The sequence below is a fragment of the Mustela nivalis genome, assembly GCF_964662115.1.
Source record: "Mustela nivalis genome assembly, chromosome: X".
NCBI classification, from domain to species: domain Eukaryota; kingdom Metazoa; phylum Chordata; class Mammalia; order Carnivora; family Mustelidae; genus Mustela; species Mustela nivalis.
Genome location: NC_139040.1, coordinates 66,749,541 through 66,763,872, shown reverse-complemented (window position 1 = coordinate 66,763,872; position 14,332 = coordinate 66,749,541). Strand labels below are relative to the sequence as shown.

Sequence of the window (14,332 nt, the reverse complement as noted above, 5' to 3'; positions counted from 1 at the left end):
ACTGGTTTCTGAGTCAATCACCATATCATATAAAATATAGAAACCTATAAACAAGCTAACAGTTAATTAAAATAAATGCAGATTTGCTAGAAATGTTTATTCTTATGCTATTAGTTTCTCAAATTATAAATCAAATGTATTTTAGTTAACTTGCTGCATTTGTATAACAATGAGAGGAAGGCATAGGTAGTGTGAGTAGAGTAAATCCCATTTATTGACAGGGCTGGAAGCAGGGTAATATGGCATTGATTTTTTTCTAAGAAAAAAGTCTCTGAACAGGCATGTCTCAGTTACCAGTTTTCCATGGCTAGAAACTAGTAACATGTGTTACTAGTAACACTAGTAACATGACAAAAGCCACGGATTTGCAATAGCAAGGTATTCGTATGCTTAGAGAATTCACTACCTTCTACATTTCTTGAAACAGTTTATACCACCAGAGCTGTAGGTGGAATGCATTGTTAAATGTATCTGAGCAGTTTTATTCTGAGTCTACTAGGAAGAGACACACACATTATGGCTGTAAGTAACTTATGGTTAAATTTTGGTTATTGTAAATGTAGACTGTTAATGTGGAGACTCACCTACACCAACCACCCTGCTTCAGAGGTCAGTATCTTCTGCTTGGGAGTTAAGGCCTTGGCCTTCTGTACCCTCAACAACAGCCACCCTGTTCTCATAAGTGACTCTGTCAGAAACCAAGTTTATTTTATTCCCTGATCATTCCTTCTTACTTGACCTCAAGTGCTTCTCCTGTGAAGTATAACACAGCTCTTGGGATAACAAAGGTGCAGTAAGTTATGAGCTATGAAAACATCTTCTTTATCTTCACTGGCATCCAGACCCCACTGGAGAGTACTGAAGAAGTTGAAAAAGGACTCTCGGAAATTTCTGGGTCACTGTGTGTATATCCATCCCCAAAACCTGTGTTTTTCAGGACAAAACCTGTGTTTTTGCAGTGACGTTCTTTCCCTCCTTCTGGTCTTATAACCAATGCAATGCTCCACCACAGATCCCTTAAAGGAATAGGAGTCAAAAGTAGAGGAGCTTAGACTTGAGTGTGTAAGTTTCGGTCAACACCTCCTTTGTGAAGAAGTTGCTGGGTTCAAAGAGAAATTTCAGAGTGAAGGTGAGAGGCTCATCAGGTTTTAAAAACCTGATCTGTAGAACTTTTAAGTGCTTCAGAATGGGCTTGTCATATTTTTGAATCAAGGGAGTGACCTCTTCAATGTTCTTTAGAACTATGAGCCAGAAATTGGGGGTTCCTGTAGGATCTGCTGTCTCCTCATCCATATTTTGTCCCTCTGTTCCTTCATACTCTCCAAACACTTTCTCCACATTTTCGAAGGCTTCTTAGCAATACTCATCCAAGTCCTCATACTCTGTATTATCCTCCAGACTCTGCATCTGGGCATCAGAATCATCTTCCACCCTAATATAACCATAGTCCTTGGCCTTGGACCTGACCTCACACTCCTCTTTTGTGGGTTAGTACAGTGTACTGATGATCTGACATCTCTTTTCCAAAAAGGGCCTATAAATGTCAAAATACTTCCTCTCAATGGAATTAAAATCCTTCAGGTTCTTGGCCTCTAGCCCTGCATATTTAGCCTGAAGATTTTTGAAAACATATACTCAGTACTTGACTGAGAGAGGCTCTCAATAAAGTCTTCATCTAAGGAGTATCCCATCAAAGCCTATCAAGAGGCTGTGGCTGCCCCAGGGCCAACTGGTCAGCTCACTTCACTGGCTTTGCCATGTTTCCCAAGACCTTCCATTGTTACCTTTCTAATAGGAAAAGATTCACAGAAGTGGCAGAGATGGCTATAGCTCAGGCAGTGGGCACTGGCAGGGTCTAAAATGGAGGCAGAAGTTGAAGGGGAAATGGCTTCAGCTGTGGGTGCTGTGGAAACTGGCCTGGGGTGGATAAAGAGGTGGAGGGGCAGGCAGGTATAATACCAGAGGAGGCCTAAAGCTGCAACAGGAGGAACAGATTAAACTACCTTCCCCTCTAGCTGCCTTGGCAAAAGCAGGAGGTGCCACAAGCCCTTTGTGCAGATGATATAATCACTTTATTTGTTGAGCAGCTGTCATTGGCAAATCTTTGTTCAATGAATGATTATATTTAGCAAACCTACAGTGCCAATTATCTTCCCTGTGGTAGCACCTCCAAAATTTCTAAACCAGAAGGGTTTACTGAGGAATGATATAGAGGGGAGATCTTAAGTAAGCCTGAGAAAATTAGAGTCTGTAAGAGCAAAGAATGCAGGCGAGGCTAGAAACGTGACTTCCAAGCCTCTTAGTGGAAGATTATTAGATCTAATATGGATGACCACTAGTAGAGTGTTGTTCAAGAATCTTTTCAATAACATCTATGCTTTCTTTTTATCTATGTTTAAGAAATATTACAGTTAAAAATTTTCAAAAAGAGGGGTGCCTGGGTGGCTTGGTTGGTTGGTTGAGCATCTGTCTTCAGCTCAGGTCATGATCTCAGGGTCTTGGGATCGAGACCCAGGTCGTCAGGCTCTCTGCTCAATGGGAAGTCTGCTTCTCCCCCTCACTCTCCTTCTGTGCTCTCTCTCTCTCTCTCTCAAATAAATAAATTAATTAAATATTTTAAAAACATTCAAAATGAGCTAAAGTTTGCAGCTATAATTTATAAAAAACAAACAAACAAAAATACTAAAAGAATACCCTCAGCCCATTTTTGCTTCCATAGTAAGGACACATGCAAAAACAAAATGCAAGCATTTTTACACTCAAATATACAAACAAAGAGAAGGGGGTAAAACATTAAGATATCTTTCTCTGCTTGACTGATTTCACTTACCATAATACCTCATATACAGAATATAAGGAATAGCACAGAAGACAATAAGGGAAGGGAAGGGAAAGTGACTGGAAAGAAATCAGAGGAAAAAACAAACCATGGGAGAAATATGGACTCCAGGAAACAAACTGAGATTTACAGAAGGGGGAAAGGTGAGGGGATAGTGTAACCTGGTAATGGGTATTAAGAAGGGCAGGTGATATGATGAGCACTGGGTGTTATACGCAACTAATGGATCACTGAACACTACAACAAAAACTAATAATGTACTATATGCCTGTAAATTGAACATAATAAAAAAAAACACTAAAATATCAATAATGAGATCCAATGATGTGACTCCTTATGGATTTTTTGTTTTCTAGTTCTAGATTTTCAAAATCTCTATGAAGAATGTGCATTGTTCTAAAATTGGATCAATTCTGATATTTTCCAGGCAAGAATAAGATGAGATGGAATGGGGTGGGAGTAGGGAAGGCCCATGGTGAGCAGTGTTCAATTAGATGAATAACTAGTTAATACTATACACCTGGATTACCCATATCTCAGAGTACTGCTGATGAACTGCAAATAACCTTTTCTCCATGCAGGCTCTTTTGAAGATAAAAATGATGATACTCAAATATGAAGTCATATTACTGAAAGCAAAACATTTGCATTGATATTCTGAATAAATTGGAACTACTCAATGACTCAGCACTAGGGAAAAGGTATAAGATGTGATAATGTATTAACAAGATGGAATGCCATGTGGCATTAAAAACTTGTCTCAGATGGGGAAAACAGCTAGTTTTTTTCTTGTCCACATTTCAATACAGATCACACACAATTTGGAGACTTTTATTTTTAAAGAGGTTTTGTCATATTCCAGACCTAACAGTTTTCTGTTTAGTGTCATAATTACATAAATAATCATACATTAGTGTATTTCTTTCCAGGTTTTTAGGTGTATGTGGGTATTTTAGTTTTAGTCATAAACACAGCATTATTTCAATGTTTCTTCTTGCCTCCTTTTTAGATGATAGGTGTCAAGGCATATTTTATTGATTGTTTTATATTTGATGTTGTGGCTCTGCTATTTCCCACACCTCCAAATTTCCACATAATAAATCTTCTTGAAGATAATGAGCAAAAGGAAGAGGAAGAGGAAAAAAGAAATGAGAGTAGAAAAAGGAAGAGAAAAAGAACAGGGATGAAATTCTTCTCATTACGCTAAAAGACACTTGTTAGGGAGTCACAAAAATGGAAGGTTCCAGAGGCAGTCTTATGTGGAGGATAGAGAAAGGAGCTTAAGTAGCCTATAAAGAAAAGGTGTTTTTCCCTCAGTGAATATCATGTAAATATTTAATCACTCCAATATTTAATCATTCCATATGTCTGTGTATGTGCATGTGCACACTGTGTTTGATTAAAACCTAACTCATTTAAAATAGACTGAAAAAAGAAAGCTCATCTATATATGCAGTTCCAGACTTATGTGTCATTCCCATCATTCCATAGTTGAATATATGGCTTAAGTATCCTATACACTCTGAGAATTTCTAAACACTCACTGTCATCATGTAACTCCTAAACGACAGGAAGAAAAATTTTGGATGTCAGCTTTGAGAAACAAAACTGGTTTTTGTAGTGTTAAGAAGGCTAAGACTAACACAAATTCTTTTTTTAAAAATGGTTTCCATGCCCAGCACAGAGCCCAACATGGGGCTGAACTCACAACCTTGTGAAGAGACCTGTGCTGAGATCAAATGTTGGATGCTCAACTGACCAAGCCACCAAGGTGCCCCAAGACTGACACAAATGCTGAGATCCAAATACAATGACAGAAACACAAGTAACATTTGATTCTTCTGTTTAAACTTAAAATTCCAGTTGCAATTAGTATATTGCCCTTAAAATGTTATTTATGCAATTCCAATTATACAAAATGGTAGAAAAGTTTTTTTAATCTTGCATGTATTAACAATTCAGTAGCTATTGCTCTTTCTTCCAAAATTTTTACCCTAAATTTCCATAAGCACAAATATAAATTACCAATTTCCAAACAGCACAGTCTGCTTTAGTGTGTCTTTCATTTAACTGTGGAAACTGTTGCCTCTATTATAATATCACAGAACTTTAATTAGCTAATAATAAATTTCACATAGCCCTATGATAATTCTAATTTTAAACAATGGAATAAAATCAGGAGAGCAAGTTGCCCTCAAAATTAGAAGAGTGATGCAAGTATTAAATATACACTTCTGACAGATTATTTTTATCTGTCTATGTATTCAGACACTTCAGCTGTGTAGTACATGAAAGTAGTCTTTCCAAATACAAGGAAACTTAAATCACATGGGTTTATTTCAAAATATTAAGTTTAGGGAAATTAATCCATGGTTTTCCAAAAAGAAAACCACAAACTCTCCCATGAATTGACTAAATTGTCTTCTGATGACAATGTAGTTGATAACAAAAATTCCCTTTTGGAACTTGTATAATAGCATGAAGAAAACAACAAATCAGTGTGGCTCTAGGTTTGACTTCTTTATGGATAGCTGCCAAGTGCTTTCACTGGGCTTTATTTTTTTATTTTTTAAAGATTTATTTATTTATTTTAGAGAGAGAGCACAAGTGGAAGGGGTAGAGGGAAAGGAAGCCCAAAGCAGGGCTTGATCTCTGCGCCATGCGATCACAACCATGAGATCACAACCTGACCTGAAACGAAGAGTCAGGTGCTTAACCAACTGTGCCACCCAGGTTCCCCTTCCCTGGGCTTTTAAATCCCCAGTAGAATAACCCCACTTCACTACCAAAAACAACTATCCTACTGACTGACCTCCCAATAACATTCCTTAAAAATAAACAATGAGTTTTACAGATAAAACCACACCATTCTTACATAGATTATGCTTAATGGTTGTTCTTATTGTTAACCACATAAGAAGAAAAAATAAAAATAAAAATCCTACCTACAACTTCAACTATTTTTTCATGTTATAACTTCCCTGACTTTTATAGCTTTACTATCATTTGAATTAAAAATGAACTTTGAAAAAATAAAGGGGTATGTAAGCTTACAGGCAGAAATCACTTATTTTTTATAAGCATTCCTAATCATTTTCAAATTGTGTTTTATGAATGCCTTTTTGTTTGGATCTTGAAAGTTCTATTATGAAATCTTCACAAAATATTCCCCCCTCTAGCTTCTCCACCTCGAAAATAATGCTTTGGGTCATATAGTCCATTAGTAGTGATGCTGGAAATAAATTGTAGCTCTCCTAAGTCCCTTCACACATTCTACCCCACATTAAACTTATAAAAATTATCTAGGAAAAAATTATCAAAATTCTTCCAACAACAGGAAAAACTGCTACATAGCATAATCTTGAGGAAAAGAAAACAACCTGCTGGAGCTGGCCTGGCATACAAGCAGCCCTTGGTGCTCTCTTGCATATAAACAACCTCACAACACCAACATAAGAGAAGGCCACTCTGTGACAGTGATGGACTAAGATTTAAAAAAAAAAAGACACTACTCTATAATCGTGTCTGAACACAGAAAAAAAATACATGGACATTGTCCAAAGCACAAAAATGACCATACTCCTATCTTGGCCACTAAGAGTAAGTGATGTTACTTTACCAATTAGTTTTAGCTTTATTTTGAGATAACAATTTTAAAAGACTAACTTGATCATCTTTTTTATTTGGCCATCTGTGTGTCTTCTTTGGAAAAATGTCTTTTCAGGTCCTCTGCCCATTTTCAAATCAGATTGGTTTTTTGGTATTGAGTTGTTTAAGTTCTTTATATATTTTGGATATTAATCCCTTTCTGATATGCGATTTGCAAATATCTTCTCCCCTTCAGGGGGCTTTTTCTTTGTTGATGGTTTCCTTTCTGTGCAAAAACTTTTTATTTATATGTAGTCCCAGTAGTTTATTTTTGCTTTTGTTTCCCTTGCTTTGGGAGACATATGAAGAAAAAAAGTTAGTATAGCTGATGCACCTGGGTGGCTGAGTCAGTTAAGCATCCAACTCTTGATTTTGGCTCAGGTCATGATCTCAGGGTCTGTGAGATAAAGCTCCACATAGGGCTCCACACTCAGCCGGGAATCTGCTTGAGATTCTTTCCTCTTCCCTCCTCCCCCAACTCACTCATGTTCAGGCAGTCTCAAATAAATACGTAAATCTTTTTTTAAAAGCTTGCTATAGCCAATGTAAAAAAAAGTTACTGCTTGGGTACTCTTCTAGGATTTTTATGGTTTCAGGTCTCATATTCATATTTTTTTAAATTTTTTATTTTTTATAAACATATATTTTTATCTCCAGGGGTACAGGTCTGTGAATCACCAGGTTTACACACTTCACAGCACTCACCAAAGCACATACCCTCCCCAATGTCCATAATCCCACCTCCTTCTCCCAAACCCCCTCCCCCCAGCAACCCTCAGTTTGTTTTGTGAGATTAAGAGTCACTTATGGTTTGTCTCCTCCCATTCCCATTTTGCTTCATTTATTCTTCTCCTACCCACTTAAGCCCCCATGTTGCATCACCACTTCCTCATATCAGGGAGATCATATGATAGTTGTCTTTCTCTGCTTGACTTATTTCGCTAAGCATGATACGCTCTAGTGTATTAAAAATATGAATATGATGCTAATGTTGTTTCACCATAAGATGAAAAAACATTAGCATCATATTCATATTTTTAATACATCTTGAGTTTATTTTTGTGTGTGGTGTTAAAAAGCAATCCAGTTTCATTCTCTTGCATATAGCTGTCCAGTTTTCCCAATACTACTTATTAGACTATTTTTTTCCCATTTGATATTCTTGAATCCTTTATCATAGATTAATTGACCATTAAGTGTGGGTTTATCTCTGGGCTGTCTATTCTGTTCTATTGATCTATGTGTCATTTTTGTGTCAGTACCATACTGTACTGATTACTATAGCTTCGTAGTTTATCTTGAAATCTGGAATTATGACGCCTCCTGCTTTGTTTGTTTCTCAAAATATCTTTGGCTATTCAGGGTCTTTTGTGGTTCCATACAAATTTTAGTATTACTTGTTCTAGTTTTGTGAAAAATGTTGGTATTTTGGTAGGGATTGCATTGAATCTGCAGATTGCTTTGGGTGGCATGGACATTTTAAGAATATCAATTCTTCCAATTCAAGAACTGGGAATAGCTTTCTGTTTTTTAGTGTTATCTTCAATTCCTTTCATTAGTGTTTTATAGTTTTCAGATTATAGGACTTTCACTTCTTTGGTTAAAATTATTCCTAAGTATTTTATTATTTTCAATGCAATTGCAATTGGTGTTTTCTTAATTTCTCTTTGTGATAGTTAGTTATTAGTGTTCATTGAAAGAGGAATAGAAGAGGAAGATGTGATATGTATGTGTGTATATACACATATACACATGTGTATGCACATGTATACTTACATTTACACTATATATATGTATGGTGTATATATGTACACACACATTTACACAACAGAACATTATGCAGCCATAAAAAAGGATGAGATTGTGCCATTTGAGACAACATGGATGGACCTAGAGGGTATTATGCTAAGTGAAATAACTTAGACTGAGAAAGAGAAATACCATATGATTTCACTCATATGAGCAATCTTAAAAAAATCAATAAACAAACTAAAATCAGAATCAGAATTATAAATACAGAATACAAGCGGATGGTTGCCAGAGGGGATGGGGTGGGGGGGTGGGCAGAATGGGTGAAGAGGAGTGGGAAATACAGGTTTCTAGTTATGGAATGAATAAGTCATGGGAATAAAAGGCACAGTATAAGGAATATTGTTATGATAATACCAATGTATGGTGACAGATGATAACTACATATAGTGAACATCAGATAATGTATAAGCTGGTCAACTCACTGTTGTATACCTGAAACTAATGTAATATTGTGTGTTATGTATACTTAAATTTAAAAAGAAAGTTTTAAAAAGATGCAAAGTCAAATTTCCCCCACCTTCTGACATCACCCAATCCAGAATAAATCCTAGTTTGCTTAAATTCTTTACCTTAATCACATAATACAAACAATATAATAATAATAATGCAATGTAACAATGTAATAATTCCTTTTGAACATTCATTATATGGGGGTGCCCAAGACCACCCCTAAATTCAAAGATTCACAATTGACCACAGGACTCAGCATATAGTCATACTGATAGCCAAGATTTATTATGATAAAAGGATACAAAAAAATAAGCAAAATGAAAAGGCCCATGGGTCAAGGCCACAAGAAACCAGATGCAAGCTTCCAAGAGTCTTCTCTAAGAGATATCACACTACACACATTGCCTAAGCATTGAGTTGTGACAATACCTGTGAAGTGCTGTCTACCAGGAATTTCATTAAAGACTGAGTGCCCAAGGTTCTTACTGGGGCTGGTTACATAGGCCCCCAATATGTCTTCCAACCAGGGGAATTTCTGTCCCAGGGTTTCCAGTTTGGTCCAATTAATTCCGGATAGGCCTGGATTTTTTTTTTTTTTTTAGAGAGACTGCTAGATGGTAATAAGTTCCAAAGAGTTTTGCTTGCCTATGTCACCAGATCATCTGCTTTGTGAATGTGGGTGATATCTGGAGGCTCTCTGCATGGGAAGTACAACAGGACAACCCCTGCTATCTGTTAATCAGCATGGTCTGATGTGATCTTAGGGCCAGTAGTCAGTTTGAATTCAAAGCACTCTCAGAAGCCTGAAACATAACACTGGTACTTTTACTGGGGAGAAGGGGAAAGCTTCCAGTTGTTCTGAAAAACGAAGGTCTTTAATGCCTTACCACCCCTGCTCCATACCTCCCAAAAACAGTGCCTGGTTTGTTTGTTTGTTTGTTTGTTTTTCCTCAGTTGTTACAAAATCAATTTGTCTTATTCAGTGATTGAAATTTTTGATTTTCTGGGTTTTTTTTTCTCATCCAGACCACTCACTTAAATTAGTTTTATAAAAGAGGGACCAAAGCATTTTCACAGAAAAATAATTTTATATGACATAACAAAAATCATGTTCTAACCAAATTCTCCATTTTCAAAAATTTTCAAAATGTGTTTATATAACCCTTACTCATTTTGTTCTAATCCTTTATCCAGTGAGAACTTACAAAAAAATGCCATTCTGGAGATATCTGTATTTATTAAATAAAGTATCTTATTGAGGTATACTAGGAGAAAGGGGAAGGAAGTACAGTCAGGCTATCAGTCTATTGTTGCAAAGTGCAACTAGTCCAGAGAGCCAAACACAGCAAATCAACAGCATCCAGTCATCTCCAAAAATGGGTCAGGTGTCCAGTTTGTCATGACTAGCTAGAGTAGTCCTATGCTGTACCTCCTCCAACTTGCAGCTTTCAGCTAGAATCACAAATTAAGAATACAATTATTATGTGTGTGTGTGTGTGTGTGTGTGTGTGTGTGTGTGTGACAAGAACATATCCCAATAAAGTGGTTTCTTTAAAAAGATACAATTGGGCTCTATATGAGAAATAAAGAGCCATTCAACCGCTCAATTTTAGAAGGTCCCATTATAGAATAAGCCCTTTTCCATGGGCATCTGTATGTGACCCAGATGGTCCAGCCAATATCCAGAATATGTTCAGTTTATGATCCCATGGAGGGGTGTCCTAAATCTGAAGCCCTCTCAGAGTCTGTGTTCTGCTTACTGAACACAGAGCATAGTTAATGTTGGGGCTAAAACTGTTCACAGCAAACAATATAAAGGTTTCAGATTAGAGTCGGGTACAGGCAATCACCACCTGTGAACTCAGAACTTGAACCAAGCAAGAAGCATTTGTTAGGCATTAGAAAAGATAATATATTGTAAAGCCACACGATTGTGTTCCAAGTTCAAGGGACGCAAGGTTTTCCTAAGCCCTTTTTATCTTGTCAGTTTTAGAGTCTAACTTCACCTCCACAAAAATATGCACATCAAGACAAAATGCAATACTTCTAATGGTTAGACATTTGGTTTCAACAAGGGCTCATTAGCAGATTAAAAACTTGTATTTTTTCAAGTTTTTATTTATGGCGTGCCTGGGTAGCCCAGTCAGTTAAGCATAGGAGTCTTGATTTCGGCTTAGGTCATGATCACAGGGTCGTGAGATTGAGCCCCACATCAGGCCCCACCCTGGAGCCTGCTTAAGATTCTCTCTCTTCCTGTGCCCCTCCCCCACACCCACTCCAGCTCTCTCTCTGTAAATAAATAAATAAATAAATAAATAAATTCCAGTTATTTAACATAGAGTGTAATATTAGCTTCAGGTTTGGAATGCATTGAGTCATCACTTACATGCAATACCCAGTGCTCATCATAAGTGCCCTCCTTAATCCCCATCGCCAATTTCACACAACCCCCACCAAAATCTCCTTCAGTAACCACCAGTTTGAGTTAGAGTTATAGTTAAGGGTTTATTTATTGGTTTGCCTCTCTTTCCCCCACACCATGTTCGTTTGTTTCCTAAATGCCAAATATGAGTGAAATTGTATAATATTTGTCTTTCTCTAACTTATTTTGTGTAACATAATACTGTCTATCTCCACCCATGTTGTTGTAAGTGGCAAGATTTCATTCTTTTTGATGGCAAGTAATAGTCCATGGTGTGTGTGTTTATACATATGTATTATGTATGTATATGTGTGTGTGTGTGTGTGTGTGTGTGTGTGTGTGTGTGTATATATATATATATATATATATATATCACATCTTTATCCATTTATCAGTTGATAAGCATTTGGACTCTTTCCATAAATGTACTATTGTTGATAATGTTGCTATAAACATCAGGGTGTATGTATCCTTTGAATTCATATTTTTGTATTCTTTGGGTAAATACTTAGTAGTGCAATTGCTGGAGAATGGGGTAGTTGTGTTTTTGACCTTTGGGAAACCTCCAAACTGTTTCCCGGAGTGGCTGCACAAATTTGCATTACCATCAACAGTGTAAGAGGCTTGCCTTTTCTCCACATCCTTGCCAACATCTGTTGTTTCTTGCGCCATTACTTTTAGCCATTCTGGGAAGTATGAGGTGATATCTCATTGTTGTTTTGATGTGTATTTCCCTGATTATGAGTGATGCTGAGCTTCTTTGCATGTGTCTGTTAGACATCTCTATGCCTTCTTTGGCAAAATGTCTATTCATATCTTCTGCTCATTTTTTAATGTTTTTAAGATTTATTTATTTGAGAGACAGAGAGTGTGTGTACAGGAGGAAGGGCAGAGGGAGAGGAGGTGTAATACTCAAGCAAAGTCAACCACTGAACATGGAGCCTGACTTTGGCTTAGTCAGGCTAAGACCTGAGACAAAATCAAGAGCTGGACACTTAACTGACCGAGTCACTAGGCATTCCTCTTCTGGTCATTTTCAATTGGATTATTTCTTTCTTGGATGTTGAGTTTTTTAATATTTTATTTATTTACTTGACAGAGAGAGAGAGAGGGAGAGAGAGAGAGAGAACAAGCAGAGGGAGCAGCAGAGGGCGAGGGAGAGGAAGGCTCTCTGCTATGCAGGGAGCCCAATGAGGGGCTCGATCCCAGAACCCTGGCATCATGACCTGAGCTGAAGACAGACATTTAACTGACTGAGCCACCCAATTGTCCTTTGGATGCTGAGTTTTTAAGTTCTTTATATATTTTGGATACTAACCCTTTATCAGATATGTCATTTGCAAATACCTTCTCCCATTCTGAAGGTTGCCCTTTTGTTTTGTTGACTGTTTCCTTCACTGTGAGAAGTTTTTTACCTTGATGAAATCCCAATTATTCATTTTTGCTTTTGTTTCCCTTGTCCCAGGCAACATATCTAGTAAGAAGTTATTACAGCTGATGTAAAATAGATTTTTGCTTATGTTCTCCTCCACAATTTTGATGGTTCCTTGTCTTACATTTAGGTCATTCATCAATTCTGAATTTATTTTTGTGTATGGTGTTACAAAATAATCCAGTTTCATTCTTCTGCCTGTTGCTGTCCAATTTCCCCAACACCATTTGTTGAAGAGACAGCCTTTTTTCCATTCGATATTCTTTCCTCCTTTGTCGAAGATTACTTGACCATGGAGTTGTGAGTTCATTTATGGGTTTTCTATTCTGTTCCATTCATCTATGTGTCTATTTGCGCCAGTACCATACTGTTTTGATCACTACAGCTTTGTAATATAACTTGAAGTCCACAATTGTGTTACCTCCAGCTTTGCTTTTCTTTCTCAAGTTTGCTTTGGCTATTCCAAGTCTATTGTGGTTCCACACAAATCTTTGGATTTGTACTTGTTCTGTGAAAAATACTGTTGGTATTTTAATAGAGATTGCATTGAATACATAGATTGCTTTGGGTAGTACAGACATTTTAACAATATTTGTTCTTCCAATCCATGAACATTGCATGCTTTTCCATTTCTATGTGTCATCTTCAATTTCTTTCATCACTGTTTGATAGTTTTCAGAATACAGGTCTTTCACTTCTTTGGTTTCCACCCTACTCTTCCTACCCCCTCCCCTCCAGAAACCCTCAGTTTATTTCCTGAGATTAAGAGTCTTTTATGATTCATCTTCTTCCCCGATCCCATCTTGTTTCATTTTCCCCCCCTTCCCCCCACGACCCCCTGTGCTGCCTCTCAAATTCCTCATATCAGAGAGATCATATGATCTCTGACTTATTTTGCTTAGCATAATTCCCTCTAGTCCATCCATCCATGTCATAGCAAATAGCAAGATTTGGGGGGGGGGGGTGATAGCTGCATAGTATTCCATTGCATGTATGTTTACACACACACACACACACACACACACACACATCTTCTTTATCCATTCATCTGTTAATGGATATCTAGGCTATTTCCATAGTTTGGCTATTGTGGACATTGCTGCTATAAACATGCCAGGTGCATGTGCTCCTTTGGATCACCACATTTTTATCTTTGGGGTAGATACCCAGTAATGCAACTGCTGGGCCATAGGATAGCCTTATTTTCAACTTTTTGAGGAACCTCCATACTGTTTTCCAGAGAGGCTGTACCAGCTTGCATTCCAACCCATAATATAGGAGGGTTCCCCTTTCTCTGCATCCTTGCCAACACCTTTTATTTCCTGACGGGTTGATTTTAGCCATTCTAACTGGTTTGAGGTGGTATCTCACTGTGGTTTTGATTTGTATTTCCCTGATGTTGAGTGATGCTGAGCACTTTTTCATGTGTCTGTTGACCATTTGGATGTCTTCTTTGCAGAAATGTCTGTTCATATCTTCTGCCCATTTCTTGATTGGATTATTTCTTCTTTGGGTGTTGAGTTTCATAAGTTCTTATAGATTTTGGATACTAGCCCTTTATCTGATATATCACTTGCAAATATCTTCTCCCATTCTGTCAGTTGTCTTTGGTTTTGTTGACTGTTTCCTTTATTGTGCAAAAGTTTTTTATCTGAAGTCCTGATAGTTCATTTTTACCCTTGCTTCCCTTGCCTTTGGTGATGTTTCTAGAAAGAATCTACTGCGGCTG

The 14,332-nt window shown here is 37.3% G+C and overlaps 1 pseudogene across 1 annotated transcript; it reads right to left on the bottom strand.

The window, feature by feature from the left end:
• Positions 1–709: 709 nt before the first annotated feature.
• On the bottom strand, positions 710–11,180 carry LOC309855904 (nucleosome assembly protein 1-like 2 pseudogene; annotated as a pseudogene). The gene is made up of 3 exons: positions 11,136–11,180; positions 4,384–4,399; positions 710–1,634 (listed from the first exon to the last, which is right to left on the bottom strand). The product of its transcript is annotated as a nucleosome assembly protein 1-like 2 pseudogene (transcript).
• Between the last annotated feature and the right edge of the window lie 3,152 nt (positions 11,181–14,332).